The sequence below is a fragment of the Triticum aestivum genome, chromosome 1B (genome assembly GCF_018294505.1).
Source record: "Triticum aestivum cultivar Chinese Spring chromosome 1B, IWGSC CS RefSeq v2.1, whole genome shotgun sequence".
Taxonomy (NCBI): Eukaryota; Viridiplantae; Streptophyta; class Magnoliopsida; order Poales; family Poaceae; genus Triticum; species Triticum aestivum.
Genome location: NC_057795.1, coordinates 595322902 through 595337706, shown reverse-complemented (window position 1 = coordinate 595337706; position 14805 = coordinate 595322902). Strand labels below are relative to the sequence as shown.

The 14805-nt window shown below is 46.8% G+C and overlaps 1 pseudogene; it reads right to left on the bottom strand.

The window, feature by feature from the left end:
• Positions 1-1721: 1721 nt before the first annotated feature.
• On the bottom strand, positions 1722-5766 carry LOC123096567 (uncharacterized; annotated as a pseudogene).
• Positions 5767-14805: the final 9039 nt, after the last annotated feature.

Genomic DNA, 14805 nt, shown 5'->3' with positions numbered 1-14805 from the left:
AGCAATATCGCTATATTGCATATCTTGCAAGTCAAATCATGTGACTGATTTGTTCACGAAGTCTCTACCAACTTCTACATTCCAGATATATGTTCTTGGAATTGGTGTGTGACGGCTTCGAAATTTGCAAGAATCAGGGGGAGTATCTTCCTGAATTGTTCCTGTTCAATGCATCATATTATACTCTTTTTCCCTTCATGAGTTTACTATATAGGTTCTTATAAAGGTTTTTAATGAGGTAATATCAACACAAGATTATATGTCATACTTTCGTTTTCCCCACCGGGGTTTTTAGGAAAATATATACGACATATTTATTGCCCTCTAAATTCTATGGATATACTTCATATTGAGTTAACAGAGGCAATAATCATTATATGTTGGATCAATTTCTCCTTATTTTCCTACAGGGTTTGAAGGAGTTTTACCAGCATATCATACACTATTCCTCATATTTTTCCCACAGGGTTTTTGAAGGAGATTTAATCGAAGATGATGGATCCTTATGCGGTCCAGCGGTGATTAGGGGGAGTGTTAAGATTAATTAACACATCGTTAATTAAGGGAATAATCCCCGTCCCGTCGCGGCCGCGCCCGAACAGTCGTGTCTTACGAACGCGCCCGTTCCCATTGTATATAAGGATTCTGTAACCATCAATAAAGAGTTTGATTCAATCATTTGTCTCTCGTCTCTCTCGTTTAAGATCTAACAGTTCCCATTTACCAAGACCGCAATGTGGCCACCCGTGACCAACTGCATGAGTTTGTGAACCACTGCCCATCGAAGCCCTTGGCTAGTAACACCTGAAGAAAAAAATTCCAACTGACCGAATCATAGGCTTTCTCGAAGTCAAGCTTTAGAATCACCGCTTTAGAGCCACGAACTCGTAGGTCATGAACAATCTCATGAAGACAAAGGATGCCATCCAGCATGAATCTACCTTTGACGAAAGCCGACTGGAAGGGGCTAAGAGTGCGATGAGCGATGGGAGAGAGCATAGTACAGAATCAAAGTTAATGGGTTTTCTTGTGATCAGTGCACATAAAAATCAAGATCTTTGGACAGAGCATAGTACAGAAACAAAGTACTACTCACCTTGTTGTACAGATGCCACCTATGCTTAGCAACAGGAAAGTTAAGATAATAAAGCATAAAGGACAACAATTTAGTGAATCTTTACAACTTTTTCATTTATGCTTTGCACTAAATTGTTTTAGTAAATGCTCAAAATTCATTCGTTTACGGAGACCATTTACAAAACTTCTCGACCATCCTCTCACAACCATGTCTCCTGATTAAGGAGGAAAGGTAGAATTATGTCAGTCACAGTGACAAATTCAGAGAGCTGTCTCTACTAAAATAACTTGTAAGTCACATGAAATCGTTTTTAAGAGAGTTGTATTCACCTCGAATGCAAAATAGTAGCGCCATACACTCACTCGGTCACTCCCTTGCAAAATTCACTACCATCTACTGCCTCTGTTCCTAAATATTTGACGTTTTGGCAAAACTGCCAAAACGTCATATTTTTAGGAATGGAGGGAGTAATTTAGAGTGTCAAATTGCAGGGTCTGTTGACATGAGATTGTATTGTTCCTTGAGTTCCATGTAGGATTTTCAACCACATGGAAGAGAGATGAGAGGAAGAGGTTCCCACTTAAATCACTGCTTATAGACATCAGTTGTGGATGGTTCGACAGTTCGTCGCCATTTGCCCAGGTTCACCCACGTCATGGGCCATGAAGCTCCTAACTCAATGGACCTCTCTACTCTAGAGTCTAGAGACAACCCATTACAGGAGGTTTGTACATGCTGTCTACAAGTGACGTGGAGTCTTGTAGGCAACAGCCGTCTGACCTACTTGCCCTTGGTTATATAGCATGATTAGATTTATGATAACTCAAAGCATAGTCCCAGATCATCCGCACCACAGACTCCAGCATCCCCTTTAGAGTGTCCACCTCTTGAATGCCGCCGTCCTGGTAAATGATTAAGGAGACAGTCATTGTGCTATTCGATCCACAATCAATTAGAAAACACGACGGCAATAATTCTAATTCCGAGTAACCATATGTTGGTAGAAAAACATAATATTAGGTCTGCTCATGACATGATAATTCCAATTCAGAGTTTCCATGTGTCAGTACTAAAACAGGATATTAGGTGTGTGCATCAATGCACAGAAGTTGTTTGGACATTATGTCAAGCAAAGCCAGCATAAAATGCAGGTACGTTACACACATGTAACCAAATAATTTGCTCAGGAACATCACAGATTATCGTGTACTAACCTGCAGTCTCTTGCACATGCCAGCTAATTTGAAGCTAACTTCATTGGAAAGCTCTCCAGTGGAGCTCCCTTGGACAAACCGGCCACTATGCCTTAGATACATCTTTAAGGATTTATTCCCAAAAGTCTTGTAGTTTGTACGCCACACTCCAGTTATGCTGAACCTCTCATCAATCAACTTATTCCCATGTGGCTGTCTAAACCCCCCACTGGCATTAGGATCAACAATAGCTGAAGATACTAAGCTCTTGATGGCATTTTCCACTTCAGGCTGCAAGTGTTATCAGATGAGTGTGCAGAAGGAGTAAATAGCATAAAACTACTACAATTCAGGCTAAGGTTTCAAAAAACTACCGAAATTATTTTTTTCGCTGATAACTACCAAGTCCGGGGTTGACTGTTTCAAAAAAAACCAAATCGCAGTGTGATTTAAAATCAATCCAGATTATGACAGGTAGGGCCCGCACCTAAACAGACCGTTTGTTTGACTATTTGTTTGACCGTTAGCTTACATGTGGGGTCCACCTGTTAGCCTGAACCTTCTCTTTTGAATCATTTTCTCTATGCCGCATTTCGTCGAGCACCTTATGTGCGTGCAGCTCGCCGGGGAGGAGAGATTGCTGGCTCGTCGGCGAGGAGAGCTTGCTGGATCCGGCGCGCGACCTCAGGTGTGACCATGGCGGGTCGGGAGGCGCAGGTCGAGGTGGAAGGCAGGCTGGCACCGTCCATGGCCGTACGGCGAGCAGATTTGCTGGCCCGTACGCTGCAGGCGGCGGGGCGCAGCTGTCACCGGCCAACGCCGAAGGCTCGATTCCGGTGTCTGTTGTAGCTCTCCCCGACCTGGCCACCCTCTCGCGGGTCGGGCCTGCGCTCGGCGGGAGCGGTCACCGCCCGGATTCCGGGAGAGCACGCGGGGCTTGCGTGTGCGTTCGCTCTTGCAGGAGTGGGAGCCGGCTGCGATACGGCTGCCGGCGTGGGGAGAGGTAGGAGGAGGTGGTGCGGTCCTGCTGCCGGCGGCGCGCGGCGGCGCGGTGCCGGGCTGAGCTCGGACGGCACATCAATGGCCGCAGCCGGAGATCTTTGAGGCTGGAGAAGGGAACATGCGGCGGGTGGCGGATGGAGTGCAGCGGTCGGCGGCGACCTCGCCGGCGACGGCGGAGGGCACCAGGAAGCGGGATCGATGGGCGGCGGCGGAAGGTCGCGCTCCTGGTGTGTGCTCGTCCGCGCGTGAGGTAGGTGGATGACGGCACCGGTCAGGGATAAAAATCGATTGTTTTTTCTCATTGGAAATTTTATTGAGTATGACATGTGGGCCCCACCAGTCATAACGGTCAACTTAACTGTTCAGTTAACGGCGTTGACTTTTGTGCCACGTGGAACCTGACGTGTGGAGCATATCTGTCAGAAAACGGTTTAACCTTTAAGCACACTGCGATTTGGGCTTTTTGAAACAACCGACCCCGGACTTGGTAGTTATCAGCGAAAAAAATAAATTCGGTAGTTTTTTGGAACCCTAACCCGAATTGTAGTAGTTTTATGCTATTTACTCGTGCAGAAGATATGCTTGTAACAGAAAGGACAGAGGTAGTTCCAATATGAACTCACGTCTATTCGGATCCTATTCGTATTCAACATCAGCCTTAAATCAAGATCTTTCGACAGGCAGGATACGTCTTCCACTAATTGTCGTATCTGGTTCGATTCAATCTGCACGAGAAGTAACAATGGGGACGATAGAGAAAGAAAACTATTGTTAGCTAGTAGTGGCCTGTAATGAATAGTACTATAGTCGAACAATTTAGCACAAGCCACAGTACTTAAGTCACATATTAGAATCTAACCAACTGGCCCTATACATGGGATAAACGAAAATTTACAAAGGAAAATGTTAAGCTCAGCAATATCTGCAGTAGAATGAAAAAAATAAGGCAAAAATGAATACTAATCACATCGAGCTACAGAAAACATCAACCACTGAAACAATCTCGCTTTAAAACAATTTCAAGCAAACGTAGTTGCTTTTCCATAACAATGCTATGAGGCTGAGTTTTATTGCCGTAGTTAGAAAACATAATGAGTTTAGAGCTAACTGCCCAAGTGATAGACTACAAACAAGAGACACGGATGCTTTAGAGAAACAAGGAACCACCGGCCACTTGAGGAGCAATTGGAAGACTACATATAGTGGTACACATCTAGTGAACGACTTTGTGTGTAAAAACTAGATACATATTTAGACATTCCTTCATCTTCATCACCCAAAAATTCCTTTGAATTAAGACAAGCATGATAATTGAGAGCTAAAAGTTAGCATCGTGCATCGTCTCAATGAATACTAACTTATAGATTTCTTATCTTTACAGTCTTGGGGTTCTCGATTGTCAGGCATAAAAGAATAAAACCATGCACAACCCCGATATTTCACACTGTTTAGTAGTACTACTTAGCAGGGATATCCATATAATCAATGCATGATAGTGCTAAAAGTTAACTGTGATCCTGAGTTCTGAAAATCAAATGCACAGGAAAGGACAGCATGGTAAGCAGAGCACACCTTGTCGATTGCAAGCTTCCCATCTTCTTGCGCAGTGCATTTGCAAGACATTTTGGAATACCTTCCCTGCTTGTCGACCATCTATCAGGTATTTACAGGCCCCAAAGTCATTTCACACTCGTCTAAACAACAACCAGGGGATAAATAATTCTCAAACAGTTAGACGTACAAACCTTGACATGGTAGCGCTCTTTTGTTGAAAGGAACTCCAGCCCCATCCTCTCCAGAGCGAATTGCTCCATGTCATCAAAGAGATAACTGGGGACATTCGTATGGAACGTTTTACGGACCGGGCTCTTGGATCCTTCTGTCCCTGCCTCTGCAAGGTCGCGGACGGCGTCCAGAGAGACGGGCAATCCACCAACACAAAAACTGGGTTGTGGCGCGCGTTAATCACAATGTGATGTGATACGAAGCAGAGACCCAAGAACTGGAAATGGTGGGATGGATAAAAGAAGACTCACCGTTCGAACAGGACCTTGCCCACCCTTGCCATGAGACTCAGTTTTGCCTCCTCGTCTTCCCTGGGCACATCGTGCGTCCTCGCCCTCGCCTTCTCCGCCGCGTATAAGAGGTCCGGCAAGAACCTCTCGGCGATGACTGCGGCCGCGTCCGCGGCCTCCGTGGAGCCGAAGGATGGGCAGGAGAGGGCAAGGACGAGGGGCTTGCGGCCGGTCATGCGCTCGACGGTGTAGCAGGGGAAGGGCTCGAGGCGGACAGATTCAGCGTCGTCGGAGAAGGGCGGGAGCGGGAACCAGCGGGAGACGCAGTCTGCGGCGTGGATTTGTTGGACGGGGGAACGTGGTGACGCCCGCGGGGGGAGGAGATGGAGAGGGAATGGAGGGAGGAGGTGGGCGGGGAAGGGGTTGGGGCGGGCTCGGAGGTGCTCGAACGACGCTTGTGGGGAGGGACGTACGCCATGGCGGATGCCCCGACTGGCCGGCGGCGAGGTCAGTCGTCAGAATGGGGGGAAGGAAAGCTTAGCCAGCGGTTGACTGAACTCTCGGAAAAGGGGAAGTTTAAAGACCAACTTTAACGCACGATCCCAAACCCGAAACGACGGCGGCGAGGTCAGGAGGGGAAAAGGTGGAAGTTTAGCAGATTGACTAAACTCTTGCTGCCAAGGAGAAAAGAAGGAAGTTTAAAGGCCAACTCCGAACGCACGACCCTAAATCTCAAACGGATGTCCGTTTTGTTTGGACTTCCGTTAATTTGAGGCGAACAATCCTAACCGATTTTGGGGAGGGGGCGTACGCCCAACGCGGCCGACACATTTCACATCATCTTGGTCTTTTAGACTCAAATTTAAACATAAAAAACATAAAACAATTAAAACTTAGACATATATATTACATTCATTTAGTTTAGAAGTACTCCTGGCCGCACATTAAACTTGAATTAAAACTAAAGAAAATAAAAAAAACAAACTTTAATGCAACCCTCGGTCAGCTTCTCTCGTCGTCGTCGTCGTCCTAGTCTTTGTCGTCATCCTCGGTGAGGTCAATGAATGGCGGGGACGGCCACAGGTGGGCTGGTGCCGCCTGAGGCAGCCATGCAACACTGGAGGTGCATGAGGCACCTGCGGATGCGGGTGGAGGCCACGGTTCGGCACCCGCCCAGGAGGCCGGTGCAGACAGCTCCGGCGTGCAGGGCATCGTCGACATCGAGCTCTAGGATTGTCCGACCAATGCTGGATCCTAGGTCACTGCCGATGGCTCGAGAACGACGCTGTCGTCTGGCTCTGGGACGGCCACATCTCCCATGGCCGAAAGGGCCATCTGCACGTCCAGCCCATCCCACTGGCTGCACTCTCCGCTCCTCTCGTCTTCCCCTCTTCATCCCAAATCTATCATGTTTCCTCCCGTCATGGCCAAGTCCTTGCCACGACTTTAGCAGCGAGCCTGATCTACGGACTGGGACGACCTTATTAAGGGCGAGAACTCCAAATCTAGCAGCAACACGCGGGTGAGAGGAGCTCGCGCTCCACATCGCCATCTAGCGCTCGCTGTTGAGTACCCACTAGTAGAAAAAGGGTCATTCGTCCCGGTTCATGAGGGCCATTTGTCCCGGTTCCCAAACCGGGACTAAAGAGTCGTTACTAAAGCCCTATACCTTTAGTCCCGGTTCACCCAGGAACCAAGATAGATGGGGCTCCACGTGGCCGCTGCCGCTTGCTCAGGCAGGAGGACCTTTTGTCCCGGTTGGTGCCACCAACCGGGACCAAAAGGCTTCCACGCGTCAGCAGTTCAGGGGCTGGGGTTTTGGATTTTTTTTCCTTGAAAGGGGGGGGGGGGGGTTGGTGGTTTTGTAGGGTTAATTTAGGGGTTTCATATATTGTGTTAGAGAAGTGTCCTCTCTTATCTCCGTGCTTGGTCGACGCTACGTACTATACGTATAGAGAGGACTCGACACGCTAGCTAGCTAAGAAAATGAAGGAAACTATTAAGTACAGAAGATCGTCATGATGAACATATACACAGAGAAGTGATCGACCTTTCCTTCTCCGAGAGATTGGTCGAACAACAAGTTTTCGTATATCTTACTGTTGGAAATATGCCCTAGAGGCAATAATAAAAGTATTATTATATTTCATTGTTCATGATAATTGTCTTTTATTCATGCTATAACTGTATTATCCGGAAATCGTAATACACGTGTGAATAATTAGACCACAATATGTCCCTGGTAAGCCTCTAGTTGACCAGCTCGTTGTGATCAACAGATAGTCATGGTTTCTTGACTATGGACATTGGATGTCGTTGATAACGGGATCACATCATTAGGAGAATGATGTGATGGACTAGACCCAATCCTAAGCATAGCATAAAAGATCGTGTAGTTCGTTTTGCTAGAGCTTTGCCAATGTCGAATATCTCTTCCTTAGACCATGAGATCGTGTAACTCCCGGATACCGTAGGAGTGCCTTGGGTGTATCAAAGTCACAACGTAACTGGGTGACTATAAAGGTGCATTACAGGTATCTCCGAAAGTAGCTGTTGGGTTGACACGGATCAAGACTGGGATTTGTCACTCCGTATGACGGAGAGGTATCTCTGGGCCCACTCGGTAATGCATCATCGTATTGAGCTCAATGTGACCAAGGTGTTGGACACGGGATCATGCATTACGGTACGAGTAAAGTGACTTGCCAGTAACGAGACTGAACAAGGTATTGGGATACCGACGATCGAGTCTCGGGCAAGTAACGTACCGATTGACAAAGGGAATTGCATACAGGGTTTGATCGAATCCTCGACATCGTGGTTCATCCGATGACAACATCGAGGAGCATGTGGGAGCCATCATGGGTATCCAGATCCTGCTGATGGTTATTGACTGAGAGCGCCTCGGTCATGTCTGCATGTCTCCCGAACCCGTAGGGTCTACACACTTAAGGTTCGGTGACGCTAGGGTTATGAAGATATGTATATGCAGAAACCCGAATGTTGTTCGGAGTCCCGGATGAGATCCCGGACGTCACAAGGAGTTCCGGAATGGTCCGGAGGTAAAGAATTATATATAGGAAGTGCTATTTCGGGCATCGGGACAAGTTTCGGGGTTATCGGTATTGTACCGGGACCACCGGAAGGGTCCCGGGGGTCCACCGGGTGGGGCCACCTGTCCCGGGGGGCCACATGGGCTGTAGGGGGTGCGCCTTGGCCTTCATGGGCCAAGGGCACCAGCCCCTATAGGCCCATGCGCCTAGGGTTTCCCCCTAGGAGGAGTCCTAGTGGTGGAAGGCACCCCTAGGTGCCTTGGGGGGGAGGGAAACCTCCCCTAGGCCGCCGCCCCCCTAGTAGATCTCATCTACTAGGGCCGGCGCCCCCCCTTGGCACCCCTATATATAGTGGGGGAGAGGAGGGACTTCATACACCAGCCCCTGGCGCCTCCATCTCCCCCCGTTACGTCTCTCCCTCGTAGTCTCGGCGAAGCCCTGCTGCTGTGACGCCCTGCATCCACCACCACGCCGTCGTGCTGCTGGATCTTCATCAACCTCTCCTTCCCCCTTGCTGGATCAAGAAGGAGGAGACGTCTCCCGTCCCGTACGTGTGTTGAACGCGGAGGTGCCGTCCGTTCGGCGCTGGTCATCGGTGATTTGGATCACGTCGAGTACGACTACATCATCACCTTGCAAGCTTCCGCACGCGATCTACAAGTGGTATGTAGATGCAAACTCTCTCCCTTGACTCGTTGCTTAGATGAACTCATAGATGGATCTTGGTGAAACCGTAGGAAAAATTTTAATTTTCTGCAACGTTCCCCAACAGTGGCATCATGAGCTAGGTCTATGCGTAGTTCTCTTTGCACGAGTAGAACACAATTTTGTTGTGGGCGTGGATTTTGTCATCTTACTTGCCTCTACTAGTCTTTTCTTGCTCAACGGTATTGTGGGATGAAGCGGCCCGGACCAACCTTACACGTACGCTTACGTGAGACCGGTTCCACCGACTGACATGCACTAGTTGCATAAGGTGGCTGGCGGGTGTCTGTCTCTCCCACCTTAGTTGGAGCGGAATCGATGAACAGGGCCCTTATGAAGGGTAAATAGAAGTTGACAAAATCACGTTGTGGTGATTCGTAGGTAAGAAAACGTTCTTGCTAGAACCCAATTGCAGCCACGTAAAAGATGCAACAACAATTAGAGGACGTCTAACTTGTTTTTGCAGCGATTGATCATGTGATGTGATATGGCCAGAAGTTGTGATGAATGATGAATTGTGATGTATGAGATCATGTTCTTTGTAATAGGATTCACGACTTGCATGTCGATGAGTATGACAACCGGCAGGAGCCATAGGAGTTGTCATTATTTTTTGTATGACCTGCGTGTCATTGAATAACGTCATGTAAACTACTTTACTTTATTGCTAAACGTTAGTCATAGAAGTAGAAGTAGTCGTTGGCGTGACAACTTCATGAAGACACGATGATGGAGATCATGATGATGGAGATCATGGTGTCAAGCCGGTGACAAGATGATCATGGAGCCCCGAAGATGAAGATCAATGGAGCTATATGATATTGGCCATATCATGTCACAACTATATAATTGCATGTGATGTTTATTATGTATTATGCATCTTGTTTACTTAGGACGACGGTAGTAAATAAGATGATCCCTTATAAAATTTCAAGAAGTGTTCTCCCCTAACTGTGCACCGTTGCTACAGTTCGTCGCTTCTAAGCACCACGTGATGATCGGGTGTGATGGATTCTTACGTTCACATACAACGGGTGTAAGACAGTTTTACACAGCGAAAACACTTAGGGTTAACTTGACGAGCCTAGCATGTGCAGACATGGCCTCGGAACACGGAGACCGAAAGGTCGAACACGAATCGTATGGAAGATACGATCAACATGAGAATGTTCACCGACGATGACTAGTCCGTCTCACGTGATGATCGGACACGGGCTAGTCGACTCGGATCGTGTAACACTTAGATGACTAAAGGGATGTCTAATCTAAGTGGGAGTTCATAATTTGATTAGAACTTTATTATCATGAACTTAGTCTAAAACCTTTGCAAATATGTCTTGTAGATCAATGGCCAACGCTAATGTCAACATGAACTTCAACGCGTTCCTAGAGAAAACCAAGCTGAAAGATGATGGCAGCAACTATACGGACTGGGTCCGGAACCTGAGGATCATCCTCATAGCTGCCAGGAAACAATATGTCCTAGAAGGACCGCTAGGTGACGCTCCCGTCCCAGAGAACCAAGACATTATGAATGCTTGGCAGTCTCGCGCTGATGATTACTCCCTCGTTCAGTGCGGCATGCTTTACAGCTTAGAACCGGGGCTCCAAAAGCGTTTTGAGCATCACGGAGCATATGAGATGTTCGAAGAGCTGAAACTAGTTTTCCAAGCTCATGCCCGGGTCGAGAGATATGATGTCTCCGACAAGTTCTACAGTTGTAAGATGGAGGAAAACAGTTCTGTCAGTGAGCACATCCTGAAGATGTCTGGGTTGCACAACCGTATGACCCAGCTGAACATTAACCTCCCAGATGAGGCGGTCATTGACAGAATCCTCCAGTCGCTCCCACCAAGCTACAAGAGCTTTGTGATGAACTACAACATGCAGGGGATGGAAAAGACCATTCCTGAAGTGTTCTCGATGCTGAAGTCAGCAGAGGCTGAAATCAAGAAAGAACATCAAGTGTTGATGGTCAATAAGACCACTAAGTTCAAGAAGGGCAAGGGTAAGAAGAACTTCAAGAAGGACGGCAAAGATGTTGCCGCGCCTGGTAAGCCAGTTACCGGGAAGAAGTCAAAGAATGGACCCAAGCCTGAGACTGAGTGCTTTTATTGCAAGGGGAAGGGTCACTGGAAGCGGAACTGCCCCAAATACTTAGCGGATAAGAAGGCCGGCAACACCAAAGGTATATTTGATATACATGTGATTGATGTGTACCTTACCAGTACTCGTAGTAACTCCTGGGTATTTGATACCGGTGCCGTTGCTCATATTTGTAACTCACAGCAGGAGCTGCGGAATAAACGGAGACTGGCGAAGGACGAGGTGACGATGCGCGTCGGGAATGGTTCCAGAGTCGATGTGATCGCCGTCGGCACGCTGCCTCTACATTTACCTACGGGATTAGTTTTGAACCTTAATAATTGTTATTTAGTGCCAAGTTTGAGCATGAACATTGTATCAGGATCTCGTTTAATACGAGATGGCTACTCATTTAAGTCTGAGAATAATGGTTGTTCGATTTATATGAGAGATATGTTTTATGGTCATGCTCCGATGGTCAATGGTTTATTCTTAATGAATCTCGAGCGTAATATTACACATGTTCATAGTGTAGATGCCAAAAGATTTAAAGTTGATAACGATAGTCCCACATACTTGTGGCACTGCCGCCTTGGTCACATTGGTGTCAAGCGCATGAAGAAGCTCCATGCCGATGGACTTTTAGAGTCTCTTGATTATGAATCGTTTGACACGTGCGAACCATGCCTCTTGGGCAAAATGACCAAGACTCCGTTCTCCGGAACAATGGAGCGAGCAACCAACTTGTTGGAAATCATACATACCGATGTGTGCGGTCCAATGAGCGTTGAGGCTCGCGGAGGATATCGTTATGTTCTCACTCTCACAGATGACTTGAGTAGATATGGGTATGTCTACTTAATGAAACACAAGTCTGAGACCTTTGAAAAGTTCAAGGAATTTCAGAATGAGGTGGAGAATCAACGTGACCGAAAGATAAAATTCTTACGATCAGATCGTGGAGGAGAATACTTAAGTCACGAATTTGGTACACACTTAAGAAATGTGGAATCGTTTCACAGCTCACGCCGCCTGGAACACCTCAGCGAAACGGTGTGTCCGAACGTCGTAATCGCACTCTATTGGATATGGTGCGGTCTATGATGTCTCTTACCGATTTACCGCTATCATTTTGGGGATACGCTCTAGAGACAGCTACATTCACTTTAAATAGGGCACCGTCTAAATCCGTTGAGACGACACCGTATGAATTATGGTTTGGAAAGAAACCTAAGCTGTCGTTTCTAAAAGTTTGGGGATGCGAAGCTTATGTCAAGAAACTTCAACCTGAAAAGCTCGAACCCAAGTCGGAAAAATGCGTATTCATAGGATACCCTAAGGAAACTGTAGGGTATACCTTCTACTTAAGATCCGAAGGCAAGATCTTTGTTGCCAAGAACGGATGCTTTCTGGAAAAAGAGTTTCTCTCGAAAGAAGTAAGTGGGAGGAAAGTAGAACTCGATGAAGTACTACCTCTTGAGCGGGATAGTGGCGCAGCGCAGGAAACCGTTCCTGTGATGCCCACACCAACTGAAGAGGAAAACCATGATAATGATCAAGGTACTTCGGATCAAGTTACTGCTGAACTTCGTAGGTCCACAAGGACACGTTCCGCACCAGAGTGGTACGGCAACCCTGTCCTGGAAATCATGTTGTTAGACAACAATGAACCTTCGAACTATGAAGAAGCAATGGCGGGCCCGGATTCCAACAAATGGCTTGAAGCCATGAAATCCGAGATAGAATCCATGTATGAAAACAAAGTATGGACTTTGACAGACTTGCCCGATGATCGGCGAGCGATAGAAAACAAATGGATCTTTAAGAAGAAGACGGACGCGGATGGTAATGTTACCATCTATAAAGCTCGACTTGTCGCTAAGGGTTATCGACAGGTTCAAGGGATTGACTACGACGAGACATTCTCTCCCGTAGCGAAGCTAAAGTCCGTCCGAATCATGTTAGCAATTGCCGCATACTATGATTATGAGATATGGCAGATGGACGTCAAAACAGCATTCCTTAACGGGCATCTTAAGGAAGAACTGTATATGATGCAGCCGGAAGGTTTTGTCGATCCTCGGAACGCTAACAAAGTATGCAAGCTCCAGCGATCCATTTATGGACTGGTGCAAGCATCTCGGAGTTGGAACATTCGCTTTGATGAGATGATCAAAGCGTTTGGGTTTATGCAGACTTATGGAGAAGCCTGCGTTTACAAGAAAGTGAGTGGGAGCTCTGTAGCATTTCTCATATTATATGTAGATGACATACTCCTGATGGGAAATAATATAGAATTTCTGGACAGCATTAAGGCCTACTTGAATAAGTGTTTTTCAATGAAGGACCTTGGAGAAGCTGCTTATATATTAGGCATCAAGATCTATAGAGATAGATCGAGACGCCTCATAGGTCTTTCACAAAGCACATACCTTGATAAGATTTTGAAGAGATTCAGAATGGATCAGTCCAAGAAGGGGTTCTTGCCTATGTTACAAGGTATGAGACTGAGCTCAGCTCAGTCACCGACCACGGCAAAAGATAAAGAAGAGATGAGTGTCATCCCCTATGCTTCAGCCATAGGATCTATTATGTATGCCATGCTGTGTACCAGACCCGATGTAAACCTTGCCGTAAGTTTGGTAGCAAGATACCAAAGTAATCCCGGCAAGGAACACTGGACAGCGGTCAAGAATATCCTGAAGTACCTGAAAAGGACAAAGGACATGTTTCTCGTTTATGGAGGAGACGAAGAGCTCGTCGTAAAGGGTTACGTCGACGCTAGCTTCGACTCAGATCTGGATGACTCTAAGTCACAAACCGGATACGTGTATATGTTGAATGGTGGAGCAGTAAGCTGGTGCAGCTGCAAGCAGAGCGTCGTGGCGGGATCTACGTGTGAAGCGGAGTACATGGCAGCCTCGGAGGCAGCACATGAAGCGATTTGGGTGAAGGAGTTCATCACCGACCTAGGAGTCATACCCAATGCGTCGGGGCCGATCAAACTCTTCTGTGACAACACTGGAGCTATTGCCCTCGCAAAGGAGCCCAGGTTTCACAAGAAGACCAGGCACATCAAGCGTCGTTTCAACTCCATCCGTGAAAATGTTCAAGATGGAGACATAGAGATTTGCAAAGTGCACACGGATCTGAATGTCGCAGATCCGCTGACTAAACCTCTCTCGCGTGCAAAACATGATCAACACCAGAACTCTATGGGTGTTCGATTCATCACAATGTAACTAGATTGGTGACTCTAGTGCAAGTGGGAGACTGTTGGAAATATGCCCTAGAGGCAATAATAAAAGTATTATTATATTTCATTGTTCATGATAATTGTCTTTTATTCATGCTATAACTGTATTATCCGGAAATCGTAATACACGTGTGAATACTTAGACCACAATATGTCCCTGGTAAGCCTCTAGTTGACCAGCTCGTTGTGATCAACAGATAGTCATGGTTTCCTGACTATGGACATTGGATGTCGTTGATAACGGGATCACATCATTAGGAGAATGATGTGATGGACAAGACCCAATCCTAAGCATAGCATAAAAGATCGTGTAGTTCGTTTTGCTAGAGCTTTGCAAGTGTCAAGTATCTCTTCCTTCGACCATGAGATCGTGTAACTCCCGGATACCGTAAGAGTGCCTTGGGTGTATCAAACGTCA